Below are 15,638 nucleotides of genomic sequence, written 5' to 3' on the forward strand. Positions count from 1 at the left end.
CAAGAGAGGGCTGCAACTGCCCACCCCCCGCTTCTCTTCATGATGCAGCCACATTGACCTGCACCATGTCATTAGAATGCCTGCAAGCTTTTGGGGCTGTCCTGTTCCCAACATCTTCAAAGAGCATTTTAGATAATTCATGTTTTCTTCCCTTGTATAGTCAGCTTGTGAAGTGACTGAGATTGAAATGTAGCATGCTCCCAATCAAAGTCTCACTGGGACCTACCCTCTCTGCCTTTCCTCCATGATTCACCTCAAGCTGCACTTAACAGAAAAGTTAAACTTTCACTGGTTTGGTTTTTGTTTTCTAAGTTGGGTTAGTCTGGGATTTGTTTTTGTGAGCAGAGAACCATCTACAAGGACTTTGGCCTGTAATAATTTCTGAAGAGCTAAAACTGCTCAACTAGCAAGAGGATCTAGCTCATATTGTCCCATCAGCAGTGTCCAAGTAAGCAGTGGGAGCTGTTCAACTACCTACACTTTTTCCTAACATCTGCCTTGGTCCTGATAGCTCCCTGACGGCCTCTGGCTGTACCCTCCCCCTGTTCCTGCAAGAGTTCTTCAACCTTTTGTTAGATTTTTAAAAAGTGGTTATACAGTTACTGCTTTATGCAACACATACTTTAATACATCAGTACTTCTCCATTGCTGTCCACCTTACACTCTTCACCTCAACCCAAGCATCAACAGATTTCATGCCTAACAAAGCACTGAGGTGTAATATTTTAGTCAGAACCCTTGTGAATAGGTAAATAAAACCTGCAGTCAGCAGAGATTTTTGATCTGATACCTGTCCCAAGAGCTACATTTTATAGGGCACACCTCAAACATATCACTTGACCAATATCAGGTCATAAGTCAATATTTATTCCCTAAAACCATGCATATTATTTGGCCAGCTTGTTTTATCCACTTGTATTTTTCAGAAGAATTGCTGTTCAAGGAAATACTATTAAAAAAAAGAAAAATTTTGCAAAAAAGAAAAAAGATTACATATAGTCTCAGCTCTCAAAAATCACTTAATTCAGATTCTCTGACCAGTCTGGTTTCATTTCAAGTTGTTTTAGACTTGTACCCAAACTACTTCCCACTAAAATCAAGACAAGTTCCATGAGTGTTGATGTTGGCACATCCCTCCACTCCCCCACCGTTCAATACAGTCGCAGTTGAAGTCAAAGCTTGGTGCTAAGGGCTGTTGTGTGCCTGCCTTTTTAACGTGAGGGACATTGGGAATCTGTAACTCCGCCAGGAAACAGACTCATTTGTTATTAACACAGCCCATATTTAGCCATGTGTCTCTCAAGGAAAAAACACATACTTTCTTCTTAACAAAGCCCAATCTCTGCATAGCCAGATCCCTGGGGACCGCTGAATCCCATTCTGCATGGCCAAATAAGGTAAAGCAAGAATTTGAAAAATGCAAACCTGGCCTGAAATTGCCCACAGCTTTCAGGAGCCATTTTTGCATTTGTTAACCTTTTGTTAAACATCAGAAGGTGCTGCAAGGCCTTTATTTTATCATTTTTTCCTGAATACTTAATTTCCAATGAGGTATTTTGGAACGCAAATGAGCTTTCAGGAGATGAAGCAGTAGGAGACCATGGCTGAGAGCAGCATCAGGAAACAATACTGAAAAAAACAGTGTTAAAGCTTCACCCAAAATAAAAATGGTGCAATTCACCAACGGATACTGATTGGACATTCTCCGGATCACAGGCAAACACTCTTCTGAAATGCACATGAGAGGTTACATAACACACGGCACATCTCAAGAGGATTTTAATTCTGGCCTCCCACTGAACTTCACTACCTTCCTTCTGAAGGAGTAGCCAGAGATGTCTATTTCTCTAACAGAAAAAAAATATTACACATTTAAGAGAGAAAAGATAGGATGAATTATTTGTGTCTACATGTAAACACCTTTGCAAAGACTTCCTTAAGGAGGGAACTCTGACTTCATTTTCCTCTGTCCATCTTCTATTACAAATACATCTTGCCCTCTAGCACTCTGCTTCATGACCTGCTATATCTGAGAAGCAGGCAGCTGTTTCACAGGAACCCAGAGATTCAAGATCCCCATTATCAATGTGCATTGAAACTACAAGCATCTGGGACAAGGGGAAAAGTGAGCAGTTTCCTACCACTCCAGCTGAAAAATGTGCATGCAGAAGTTACGTAGCTTTACACAGAGCAAGTGCAAAGTAACACCATGTAGATCATGCATGCATGGAGCAAATTCAAGGGGGTGAAGGAAGCATGGGTTTTTCAACAAGCTGGAAATGAAAGCAGAAACTCAGAAGAAACTGATTTTTGCTGTTTGTTCTAACTTAGTGAGGCTTCATGAGAAGTGATTATGCATCATGGGCCTTGTGTGACTGAGAAGCTGCTCTTGGCTGCCCTGAGAAGTGGAGACATTGTCATGCCATGAAGCATTTTATACTTTTGATCATGACCAATATGGTCTTCCATAGGATGATTTTTGTGCTGGCTCAGCCAACTACCAATTTTTGTGGAAGCATGACACCACTTGTTACCTCAGCACACTGCTTGCTAGCCTTCTGCAGAGACTGAGGAAATACCTATATCCATGCAGAACAAACAATTGAAAGTCACTAGGGAGAAGCAGTTATTCCCTTCCAAACCTCTGTGTTCTACAGGAGATTAGCAACTGAAACTGTTAATGTGCTAACTAATCCCTTTAAGCATTGTCATATTAGCAGCACTCAGCCTACTTTACCGAATTAAAGGTGAAAGAGCAGCTTTTAACATTCTCTTTCCCAGGAAACAATTCAAAGAGAAACGTACCAAAGTGGAAAACCAACAAGTTTAAAAGTGAGAAAGATTTGCCTTTTGCATACAAGGCACAAGGAACACAGGCCAGGTTCAGCCCGGGTCACCACATTCAGACTTCCAAAGCTGCAGATCTCACCACACACACTTTTGTACCTGAGGTCAAAACTATGGCCCACAGCAAAGAACAAAACAGCAACATTCATCTAGCAGGACCATCCAGGTTTTAAGTGATGGAGTATTGGGTAACCCCAGACAAAAGCACAGACTGGAAGAAGAAATCATTGAGAGCATCCCTGTGGAGAAGGACTTGGGGTTCTCATGGCTAAAAAACTGGACATGACCCAGCAATGTGCTCTCACAGCCCAGAAGGCCAAACACATCCTGGGCTGCATACAAAGCAGCCTGGCCAGCAGGTCAAGGGAGAGGTTCTCCCCTTGTGAGACCCCATCTGGAGAACTGCATCCAGCTCTGGGGTCCCCAGCACAGGAGAGGCATGGGCCTCTTGGAGCAAATCCAGAGGAGGGCCATGAAGATGATCAGGGGGATGGAGAACCTCTCCTACAAAGACAGGCTGAGAGAGTTGGGGCTGTTTAGCTTGGAGAAGAGAACACCTCAAGGGACACATCACTGCAGCCTTCCAGAACCTTATGGAGGCTTATTAAAGGAGGGAGAGGGAGTTTTTATATGGGCAGATGTCCTGAGGTGATGTTATGAAGCCATTTTATTCCTTAACCATCTGCTCAATGCCCAAGGACACTGTTAGTTTAAGATGGACCCGGGGGCGGGGCCGGAGCCACAGGACCGAGTGCGGGGCGGTTGAACGGCTCAGCCCAACGGCTCGGGGGCTCTGGGGCTCGGCGGGGCTCGGGAGGGGCTGCACCGGGAGCGCTCTGCTGCTTTTTGGGGCTTCCTTTGTGTTCCAGCTAGCGGGAAAAAGGTTCTGGTGGTTTTTCTTGTTCTTTTTCCCTTCCCTTGCCTCACTGCCTCCCTTCCCTCCTTGCCAGTCCGGGGAGCCTGTGGATGGCCCTGGCGGGCCCGTGGGGTGGCCTCAGCTAGTCCAAGCCCATGTGTCTGTTCCCTCTCTGGAATTTGTTGTATTTAGAGGGTTTTTTTCTGTTCTACCCTGTTTTGTTTGGTGTTAATAAACAGTTTGTTTTTTTCCACTTTCACTTGCTGTGACCTACTTGTCTTATTGGTGGAGGAAAAGGGAAGGCCCTTCTCCCTTTGGAGGAGACATTCCAGAGTGTTGCCTCCTGAAGTTTTGTCTCCAAAACCGAGACAGCAGATAGTGACAGGACAAGGGACAATGGCTGAAATTGAAAGAGGGCAGGTTTAGATTAGACATTAAGAAAAAATTGTTTCCTGTGAGGGTGGCAAGGCGCTGGAACAGGCTGCCTGGGGAGGTGTTCAAAGCCAGGTTGGATGGGGACCTGAGTAACAAGGTCTAGTGGGTGGCATCCCTGCCCATAGCACAGGTGTTGAGATGAAATTATTTTTAAGGTCCCTTCCAACCTGAACCATTCTATGATTCTATGTTTCTATAGCATAAGAGGACTTTAGAGGTTCCTCCTCTGCAGGTGAATCACATTGCTCATCACATGGGACCACATGTAGGGCTTCTGTTGGTCATGCCAACGCAAGAGCTTTGAAGTAGGTAAGAACACATGGATTTTAAGAACCACAACAGGACTTTCTAAGTTTTTTTTTAACAGTCTGAATATCACTCAGAGTTGTACGACTCACAGCTAATTTTGCTGCAGATTGCAACCCCATTCCACTCAGCATGGGATTAGGAAACAGAGACATAGAAATCCTCCCATCCAGTCCTGAATGATGGAGACAGCTTCTTCCTTCCACACTGATGCTGGTATGAAGCAGCAGCACCCTCCCAAGGGAGGCAGAGGTAGGCTCCTTACAGCCCTCTCTCTGGTTCCCAGAGGTTCAGTTCTTGGCCTGCTGCATCCTTACCCAGCAGGGCTGTAGCATGCCAAGTTGGCCAGGACCCAACTCTCCTGCTTGTGGCCAGACTCTGTGGCTCAGCTGCTGACCTGCAGAGAGCAGGGCTCCACAGGGAGGGCTGAAAGCTACCCCTGTGCCAGCTGGCCAAATGCCAAAGCAGCTCCCTTTCCAAACCAAAGCCAGAAAATACTATGAAGGCTCTGACTCCAGCTTGAAACTAAGCATAAAATTATAGAAGCTTCCTCTTACTTTTTCCAGAAGGTTTCCAAACTGAGGAAAGTCCTGTAAAGCTCTTCAAATAATCCAGGTAAAATTTGTACCTTTGCCTCTAATGTAGTGGAGCTCAGCAGTGGAAGTAATGTTGACCTAAGGATTTTGTTTAGGTTTTGACTCACAGCAAACCAGAATCAGGACACTTCTTGTGAACTGAAGGCCCCAGAGGTGTTGGAAAACTTTAGTCACCTCATTCTGGAAATATTTTGTTTGTTGTCTTTCATTTTAAAAAAGCTGAGTCCAGCTGAGGAAGAGAATCATGCCATAAATTAGATTTCATAGCACAATCAACAGAATTCCCTATTTAGTTTAACTCGGGATTTTAAAAGAAAGACCATATGGAAACACAGATTTTATATTTAGACTTGGGAGGCAGGAAGAGAAAAAGTGGATTTGACTCACATGGATATCACATCAAGGTTTCCAGCAGAAATGGGCTTTACCAAGTATAAGTATGAGGTGCTGTTCTGGAAGAAAGCTTGAAGGGGTAGCAAGGGGAAGAAAGCTTCTGGGCAAGAGTCAGGCGGAATAGCTTCTGACAGTTGATCACATCTGGAACCTTGCCAGATACATGCTATCAGCAGCTTCTTGGATATCCACAGAAAACTGCCAAGCCTAGTTCTTCGACTGACAATTCTCATGCTACCACATCACATACAATCATCCCCAGGAAAACCACATCAAAACAGAACAAGACCGACACACAAACACACACAAAAAACTCCCAACCAAAAAAACCCCAAACCAATGCTAGTTCTACTTCTGCTAACTGGAGTAAATGAAATGAAATAGATCTTTGTGTACTATTACTATCTGTGTGCTCCAGTACAGTACAGAACAAAAGGCAACTTCATGCTTAAAATATTCTTTATAAATTCTGTTTTCTTAATCAGGGTGAAGGATTGGAGTGAGGACACATTTTCAAATGCTGTACTGGAAATAGGGGTACACATATGTTTAAAGTTCAGGGTGTGCTTATATGACAGGCTTGGGACTTGGACTGCCAAAGCTGATTATTTCTTCCTCATACTCACACAGGCTAATGTGCTTGGCCAGGGCCTGGACCACTGTGTCCAAGTGCAGGTCTTAAGTTACCCAGTCAAAGCAAACAGATTTAGGGTTTGGCTCATGCACTGTCCAGGCTGAACTTCAGCTGGCTTTGCTCGAGGCCCACCTCCACTCTCTACAGCTCTTCAGGCTCAGCACTCAGCCCTGCTCACCCTTCACATGTTTGGCCTCCTTCATCCTTGCAATTGGAGTTTCCAGTGAGTGTCCTGCTACTGGCCTTCTCGTGCAACTCGTCACAGCAACACTCTTCAGACACAAAGGTGTTTGAAAAAATCTATCCCTTCATAGAGTTCTATCCATCCTTCACACAGCAGCCATGGGGACTTCAGCATGGAAACAACATGGGCCTGTTGGAGTACATCCAGAGGAACCATGAATATGATCTGAGGGCTGGAGCAACTCTCCTGTGAGGATAAGCAAAAAGAGTTGTGGTTGTTCTTGCTGGGAAAAGAAGGCTCTGGGAAAGCCTTAGAGCAGCCTTTCAGTACTTAAAGGGGTCTTGGCAGTGCTGGGTTAATAGCTGGACTTGATCATCTTGGAGGTCTCTTCCAGCCCTGATGATTCTCTGATTATGAGAAAGGTAAGGACAAACTTTTTAGCAGGGCCTGTTGTGATAGGACAAGGGGTGACAGTTTTAAACGAGAAGAAGGTTGGTTTAGATTAGCTATAAAGAGGAAGTTTTTTATAGTGAGTGTGATAAAACACTGGAGCAGGTTGCCCAGAAAGGTGGTGGATGCCTCATTCTTGGAAACATTTAAGGTCAGGCTAGATAGGTCTCTGAGCAACCTGGTGTGGTTGAGGATGTCCCTGCTTATTCCAGGGGTTTTTGACTAGATGGCCTTTAAAGGTCCCTTGCAACTCACACTATTTTGTGATTCAACAAAAGGAAACAATCCCCAGAAAGTAACACTAGTCAAGAGGTATAAAAGATAATAAAGAAAGAAAATCAGGAAAACGGAGGAAACAAAAGAGAAAAGCAAACCCACATCTAAAAGACTGTTTTGTTTAGCTTCTGAAAGAATGCTTCTGGAAAAAAGATCTTTAGCTTTGGTCTTGGAGTCCATAAAGGCCAACATCCTATCCTTTTACCCAAATGGTGCCCTAGAGCAGGGGTTCTCACAGCTGGAAATACAGATAGCTGGTGGGCCTCCAAAGGGGCCTGGAGACCACAGCCCTGTTCTGAGGCTGGGAATTCAAAGCTCTGTGACAAGGGACAATATGGGTAAAAGCTGGTCCAAGAAGCTTGGGAATCAGTGCTGCAGCTTGAAGCCATGCTTGTTCTGAGCAAAAAACAGGCTTGCTTTAGTTTGCAGAGCTTCCCAGATGAATTGCAATTTTGTGCACCAGTTTATAGGCAGAGGAAATCCTCCTTTTTTCGGTTTCCACCCTCCCACTTGTTCTTCCTCCTCCCTAGAAGTTTTTACACTCGCAGTAAGCCAAGCATCAAATGATTTCAATGTGTGGTTATGCACAGAGAGGTCAGAGACCCTGGTGAAGCACAGAGGGTGGGGAATCCATGGTTGTCATAATTTCTTTTCCCTGTGACTCAGTTGCAGGCTATTTCAACAAGACAAGTGAACTACTTTCAATTCACAGCAATTTTTAAATGAAAAAGCTGTTAGGAATCAAAATAAGTATTTTCACATTTGACTGCAAAGATTAAAGAAAGAAGTTCTTTACTGGTCACCTGAATCTGTTTTACGAAGACATCTGAAAGGCATTTTATCAGCTGCTGAGCAGTATTTACTTATGAAACTGTTCTAATTGCTTTGGAATGTGCACCCTTACTGCTGGAACAGCTTGGCCCTGCTAACACTCAGAGCAAAGTAATACTGGCTCATAGGACATGCCACTTTTATACAGCATTCATTCTCAAGGTAAACAGCATGAAATTTGAAAAGGAAAAGCAGCAAATACATCATAAACAATGACTTTTGCAGAGCTGCCCTACATGTTTACAAAACCATAAACTCATCAGCAAAATTAATCATTGCCATCACTGAGATCATCACAGATCAGTAATTTAGAACTAAACCCATCTTGCAGCTGGAAATTTCATGGGTGAAAACTTATTCCTGGTGCCCAGTAAATCAGTGCTGGAGTCAATATTCAGTATGGAAGAAATAGGGTGTCCTGGCCACAAGTAAGCCCTTACATTAGCTTGCAGTCTTGCCCTCTTTTAGTAGCTCAGCAATGGAGGTCTTGGTAGATCAAAGAAAATTGACTCAATCTTGCTTTAATCTTCTAAAACTGAAGCAGAACTCTGGTTTGCATTACACATGTCCAGGCTCAGTAACAGCCTAACAAAAAAAAATTGGTTATAGCTCTGTCTTTAAGACAAAGCAATCCCAAAGACTGAGTCACAACCTGGAAAGTGCAATGGTTTGAACAGCACTTTCTCTTTGTCTGTCTCTATCACAAAATCCCCGTGTACTTTACCCAGCAGAGTTGGAAAAGCACACAATAATTGCTATTTTGCATGTTGATGTATAAAACATGGAAAGGAAAGAACAATAAAGAACAAATCATCCCAATCCTCCTAGCACTGATACGGAAGTGAACTGCTATATGTACAAAACAGCCATGCCAGTCCCATTGGCCTGGGCCAGACTTTATAAACAGACTTGTAAACTTCACATGCATTGAGTTGGTTTCATAGGAGGCAGGAATGTCACATGCCTACACCCCCTTCCTCCTCCCCCCAAGCTTGAGTTAACAGAGTCCTTGGATAAAGCAGCTTCAGACAAAACCAGGCCAGGCTTGGAGATAAACAGCCCTGGTGGCTGCTCAGAGTCCAGGGGCCAGGCCTTGGCAATCAGATCTTGGAGAAGGATGAAGGTGAGACAGGGTTAGAGGCTTTCATCTGCGGGGGCTCTTCTCATTTCTGACTCATCCAACAAGAAAGTTTCTTGAGTTTTCTGCCTGGCATCCCATCCAGGTCTTCTGCTCCATGAAGGCACTCTTTGCAGTCCTCTCTCATCTCTTCTCCAGATCTAAACCATACAAGCAGCCCTCAGCACCCTCAACAGCTGCTGCCCCTTTCCCCTCCTGCTGTCAGTCACAGCTTGCCTCTGCTCACCAGCTACATGCTCCACTCCTGCTCTCCCATCACCAGGGCAAGAGTAAATGTCTCTTAATTTCCTGCTTTCCCCTGCCTTCCCTCAACTATCCACAGTTCACATCTCCCTTTGTTTTTTTTCCTACAGCCAATAATTTTTTTTTAAACGGCTGGTTTGTTTTCCTATTGGAAAGCCTTTATTGGTCTTAAGGCAGCATGAACTTCTCCTTGTTTTCTCCTGCTGAGAAGGGACCTGACCTGGAGGTGAGAGCTGAGAGGCTGCCGAAGTGATCTCCCTGCACGACCTTTTTAATCCTTGGCCTCCATTGCTTCAGTCAACACCACAAGTGCCTTCTAGGATGACAATCACCATTTGTTGCTTAGGAATTAAACATTGACTAAACACATCATTCTGCATAGGCCATTGAACTGGAAGAATGTTTAGTGAGCTCAGCAGCTAAAGCTTTATTAACCATCTCTGGTGACCTTCTCCTTTGCCTTCTCCAAGGCAAAGGCAATGCCGGGGCTCAAAAACTTTCCAAAATGCTCCTTCTATATGTCACAATGCTTTTAAAGCTCTAATACCCCCCACACAACAAAGTCTGCCAGCACATAGATGCTAGCTTATCCATCCCATCACAGCATAAAGTTTTTAGTTCCATGCTTCATGCCGTTCTCAGCTCTCTCCAAACCGGTTTAGCACCACCCACAGCACATCTACTGCTCCTTCTGCCACACCAGTGAGTTTAAGCGCTGCACTCCAAGTTAAAAGGAAGATTATTTTCCTTCCTCAAGCATGCCTGCAATGTTTAACAATTCTCTGGAGCACAGGTCAGCTAAAGGTATGTTGAAACAGAACAACTAACAGGATAGCAAATGGAGTTTTACAAACATCAGCAAATACAATAACAGGAGTCCAAAATACCCCTGGGGGAGGATGTTCCCTTTCCAGGTATCAAAATCACAGTGAAGTGTGTCATGGGGTAATAAACAGAAGACATATTAAGATACCAGCTTCTCACTCTGGCACTTCAAAACAAGCAAGGAGAAAAGGGAAATGAGAATTCCTTGCATTTTCTGAATTCTCCTCTTCCTTAACTTGGCACACACAAAAAAGAAAAGCATGAGAGAGAAGAGCCCATATTTCCCTCAGACTCAATGTTATTTATACATTCTGCTCCCATCAGATCAGGAGGAAAAACTTGGACAAGTATTAGGTGGTCTTTTGTGGTTGTTATTCAATGAAACCACCTAAGTAAGAGAGCAGTTCTACCACCTCACCGGAACTGGACTCTGTCCTGCTTGGTGGCATCTTGCCAATGCTAATAATTTAGTAGGATGGTTAAGTATTTTGAAACTAAAAAGCAGCTTTCAGCACTATTCCTAGACCAATCAGATCTGGAAAAAAACCCAATCAGTCTGAACACTGTCTCAGCTTGGAGCCAGAAAGCCATACCTCATTAAACTCTATTGGGGGACACAGTTACATGTGCCAGCTACCTTTGAGTTAGGAAAAGAACTGCACCAGCACTAATGATGAGACTTGCTGGACAGAGCAGATCGACTCTGATCAACAGGAATCCAGCAAGACAGAAATGAGACAGAGGTCTAAGCATGAGCTTGAGATAGGCCAGCAGGTAGTGTCTGCTCATTCTTCCCCTGTCCTACCACATCCAGAAGTCTTAAAGAAAAGAAGAATAAGGTGTGGTGCCCTTAAATGCTAGAGATGGTATCTCAAAACATATGATTGAGCCTAAGTTTGACCCTGGAGGTCCACATTCCCCAGAGAGGTGTGTCACAGGAAGAGGCAGGTGAGACAGCACCCCAGCATTTCACAGAGCGTGTTCTTGAGTCTATATGTGGGAGTTTGGTTTCGGTCTGCTCAGATGAATGCCTGTGTCAGGCTATGTATTTGCAGTCCTCAGCACTGGAGCAGGAGTGTTCCTCAGGCTTTAATGAATGTAGTGCAACACCCCTGTCATCTCAGCAGGTATAATGATCACCACTGTCAGATGCAGTATATGAGAAAGCAGTCACTGTTTTCTTCTAAACAAAAATAATAACACAGGTTTTTCAGTTTTCCACTTCCAAACATTTTTGTAGGCTTGAGACCCAGGAAAGAAATCCTGTCTATCCATTCCACAGGCACAAAAGGTGTGTGACAACCGCTGCAGCCATACAGGCCCCCAAAGCAAGGTCCCAGGAACAGGACAGGGCAACTGCACATCAGCAACAACAGAACACATGGTAGGGACCTGGGACACACTGGTGAGCCTGGGGATCTGCCAGCCCATGTCCCTTGAGAAGCAGGGGGGACAGCAGCACAGACCCATCTACTAAATACTGCATTTCAGTAGGAATAAGGACAGTAAGAAGGATTTTTCTTCTTGTCTTTCCTAAAGTGCCCTAACCAACTACTCACAGCTAGTGGGGCACAAAAAAAAGGATTTCAAGCTGATTGGTTGTTAGCCATCTACAAAAGCACACAGGTTTAATGGGTACTCCAATGTCCTCTGGAAGCTTGATTTTCAGATGTTTCCCTCATTCTCTGCTAAAAACCTTGCTCTAACAGCCTCTACAGCCTCTTCTGCACCAAGAGTCACAGGATCATAACAGAGCAGAGAACAAATTCACTGGCCAAGTCTTTCACTTTTGGGAACAGAATTGCACTGTAATCCTGAACTTGAGATGCCAGTTCCCTGGTATATTTATTAATGCTGCCTACATTATCCTTCAGCCTTGTAAAGGGGACAAACCTAGCCTCAAGACAGGAGGAAGGAAGATGTGGAAGGGAAATTAAGCTACTTAAAAGTTCTTGTTCTTGGCAATAAATGCAAGAAGACAAGATTGTAATTATCTAGTTTATTTCCATAAACAAGCAATATTTTTAGTAGTTTAGTTTTTAGTAAATCTATCCAGGAGATGACAGTCATATAACCATCTGAGAAAGCAATCTCCTTTGTGCACAAAATCCAGGTGATATGAAGGTCATAAAATGGCTTGGGGTAGAAGGGACCTTAAAGCACACTTAGTTCCAACCCCCCCCACCACAGGCAGGGACACCTTTCACTAGACCAGGTTGCTCAAAGCCCCATTGAACCTGGCCTTGAACACCTCCAGGGATGGGGCAGTCACAGCTTCTCTGGGCAACGTGTGTCAGAGCCTCACCACGCTCACAGCAAAGAATTTCTTCCTAGTGTCTAATGTAAACCTACTGGCAGTTTCAAGTCATTCTTCCTTGTCCTGTCACTACATGTTCTTGTAAAAAGTCCCTCTCCCTCTTTCTCATAGGTTCCCTTCAAGTTCTGGAAGGCCACACTTAGGTCCCCCCAAGCATTCTCTTTTCTAGGCTGAACAATCCCAATTCTCTCTCCTAATTCAGCACCACCAAAACTTTCCAGAACCAGTACTGTATAAACAAACGATTACTTGGTAGAGTTTCTAGGATCCTCCAAATTACATAAACTCTGCAAATGTAAACTCTTCTTGCAGCAGCCTTGCTCTTCCTTTGTGGATGTATTTCAAGAAACCTACACTGAGTTTCAGATTCATTCTGGATCTTAAAACCTGGAAGGATGTGTCTGGCTTCAAGTGTTTTTGCCAGCATTGTACATGCCTGCACAGTGAATATACCCAGCAGACGGGGAAAAACAGCCTTGAAAAACACCAGTTCATCACTCCTTGTACATTGTTGTGGTGTGCAGCAAAGGAGTCAGCCTAGTGAGACAGCCTGTGTCACTGATCCTCAGACAACCCTGTTACTAAGGGCAGTTTTCAAGACAGATTTATGGAGGGCCAGAAAGGGATTATCTTTGCAATACACACGTCTTTATTTTTTTGTTTTGGCAATGACCAAAGCACATTTTGCAGCAATATCCACTATCACACAGGATGAGTTGGCTGCTTCTAATGCTTCAGAGTACAAGTCGTGATTCTTCAACAAAAGCAAAATTAGAGAAAAAGAACCAAAACTGTTGGCATTTGAGGTATTTAGGCTGAAATACTAGCAATTGTTATTTTCCTCAGGAGAAATGCCTGGCATGTATTTTATTTGCTGCCAGTGTAGCCTTTCAAAAGATGCAATCAAATCAAATTCAGCATTTTTGCAAATGTGGAACTGCATTTAATGTATCAAATGAACTTTGCACTGGATGTGGTTCAAAGAGTGAACTTGGTGTAATAATTTGTTCTGTGTCAAAAAAAAGCGCTCCAAACCAAGAGCTTTATTTTCTGTTCCAAAGGGCAAGTTACAGCACTATCACTGCTGCATACCTTTCCTCCTCCTTTTCCACTGCTCCTGACTCTCTGGATGGTTTTTGTTTCTTGCATTCGTGATTTTAGGTTTTGCAATTTCAAGCTGGAAGAAAACCCAGGAATAGCTAAACCCAACCCTTCACTCAGTTGCTAGGGACAAAAAGAAAAGTGAATGTTCAGTAAAAAAATTAAAGAAAAATATTTTTACCATCTTTAATTCTCACTTACACAGACCTCACCAAATAAACAGTGTGTTCTTCTCCACCCAATCTGCCGAAGGATGACTTTGATGCAGGGAGAAACACCTCCTAGGCAGTGTTTTGTTTTCCTTTTCTTAGTATTTGCAAGAAGCAACATGATAGAAATAACTCAGTTCTCAATTTCTTCTGTATTCTGCATTCACAAATGTCAAGTCCAAGAGGAAATTGGTATTAGAGTTGCAAACATACCTGAAGTGCCAAGGTGCTGTCCCACAGTATAAAGTGAGGGGCTGGGGGGACATGGCCGGGCCAGCCATTTGCCTGTCCCTCTGCTGAGCCACCCAAACAGCATCTGCACAAACAGTACCAAAACTTCCTCATGATTATAACAGAGATGAAACAATGGCACCTGCAGCTCTGGTCAAACAGAAATTACCCTTTCAAACCCAAGCATGAGGTACTAGCCAAGCTTTTATGCCATTTCACTGAAACCTGCAAGCCTTTGCATGAAGACCAACACATTGTTCAGCATCTCCTGAGCCACCAGAACCCCTTTAAAGGTTCATCCACCTGCCTCAATCATAAGGGGACAGCATGTGCTGGCATTGTGCCATGCACTTCCAACTTTATACAGCTACCAGCTAAGCTCCCTTGATGCTCTAGTGCCTAAGGTACTGCCAGTTGCTTCCTTTCTTCCACCAAGGAACTGCCCACTACAGATAAGGCAGCAGAAAATTACCCTTGCACCAATTTTAAGTTAGAAGCCAGGCTAAGAAATCATATCTTGCAACAAGTGGGGTTGTTTTATTTTTAAACTACTGAGAAAAAAAATAATCTCAAAGCAGACAGGAGAAGCATTCACCTCTCTAAAGTACTACATTATTTACAGCCATATACAATTTCAGCCCACAGATTATGCTGGAAACCTTAATCCACAAATTTGGCCATGTAAGCAGCTCTGCCATGGGCATATGTTCTCACTGGTTGCTGAAAGGAACAGTACTGACTCTGAGGCCAAATTTTTGTTGGACCTGCAGATATAAACCTCCACAGCTATGTGTACGACAGTAGCTTCTCCCTTGAGCAGACTCTGCACCATCCCAAAGTTCTTCCCCCAAGGTGTATTTATTTCTACTGCAGATAAGAGATACACAAGAAAGAACAAAAACAATAAGCCATTTTCTACTCTAAGCAAATTTTGCCTTTAATTTTTAAACAAATCCCTAAACTGAGGGAAAGTTGATTTTCAGTGTGATTGTATTAACAGCTTAGCCATGCAACAAAGTTACCTGTTAATGATCCTGGTCGCACTCACCATCTTTTCCGGAAGAATCCACTTTGTCTTAACTTCGGGCAGTGGCACTGCTATCAGCTGAGCGGATCAAACCCTGATCCTCAAGAAGAGAAGCTGGGCTCACCAACCAGCAGTTCAAAATTCACTTGGTTTCTTTTTCCAGCATCTGCTCACCCAAGAGCATGACAAACTGACCTCACTTAGTACATTTAAATTGGAGAGAGGCTTTTTGGTCAAATGCTCTTCTAGTCGAATGCAAGTGCCTGGTGTGTCACCTAACTGATGAGAAGAATCAGTGCCATTACCATTACTCAGGTCCAGAGCCTGCTAGCATTTTGCTCCCCTTCCAGCTACACAAGGAAGGAGAGCAGTTGGCAGCATACACCAGGCTCCAAACTGGCTGTCCTTCAGACAGCATGGAGGAGTTTATCCTCCACAGCTAGAAAAACTGCATGCAGGTTCAGCAGCATCCCCTAAGAGGTAAATAGTAAGACACATGCAATTCAGGAATGATTCTGTTTGAACAGCTAATCACAGGTTTGTGGCAACAACGAAACTTGGTATAAAGGGCGTGCATAAATTTGTCACAGAACATGCTTCTAGTTTTTGCAGTCCCATTACATGCTTCAAAATAACAATTTACTTCATGCATATATGCACATGTATATGCATGTGTGACCTTGTCCAGCATTGCTGGAGGCACACAGCCTAAAAAAAAAAAAAAATCCATTAAATCCCC

This window comes from Corvus moneduloides, chromosome 2 (genome assembly GCF_009650955.1).
Source record: "Corvus moneduloides isolate bCorMon1 chromosome 2, bCorMon1.pri, whole genome shotgun sequence".
Lineage (NCBI taxonomy): Eukaryota > Metazoa > Chordata > Aves > Passeriformes > Corvidae > Corvus > Corvus moneduloides.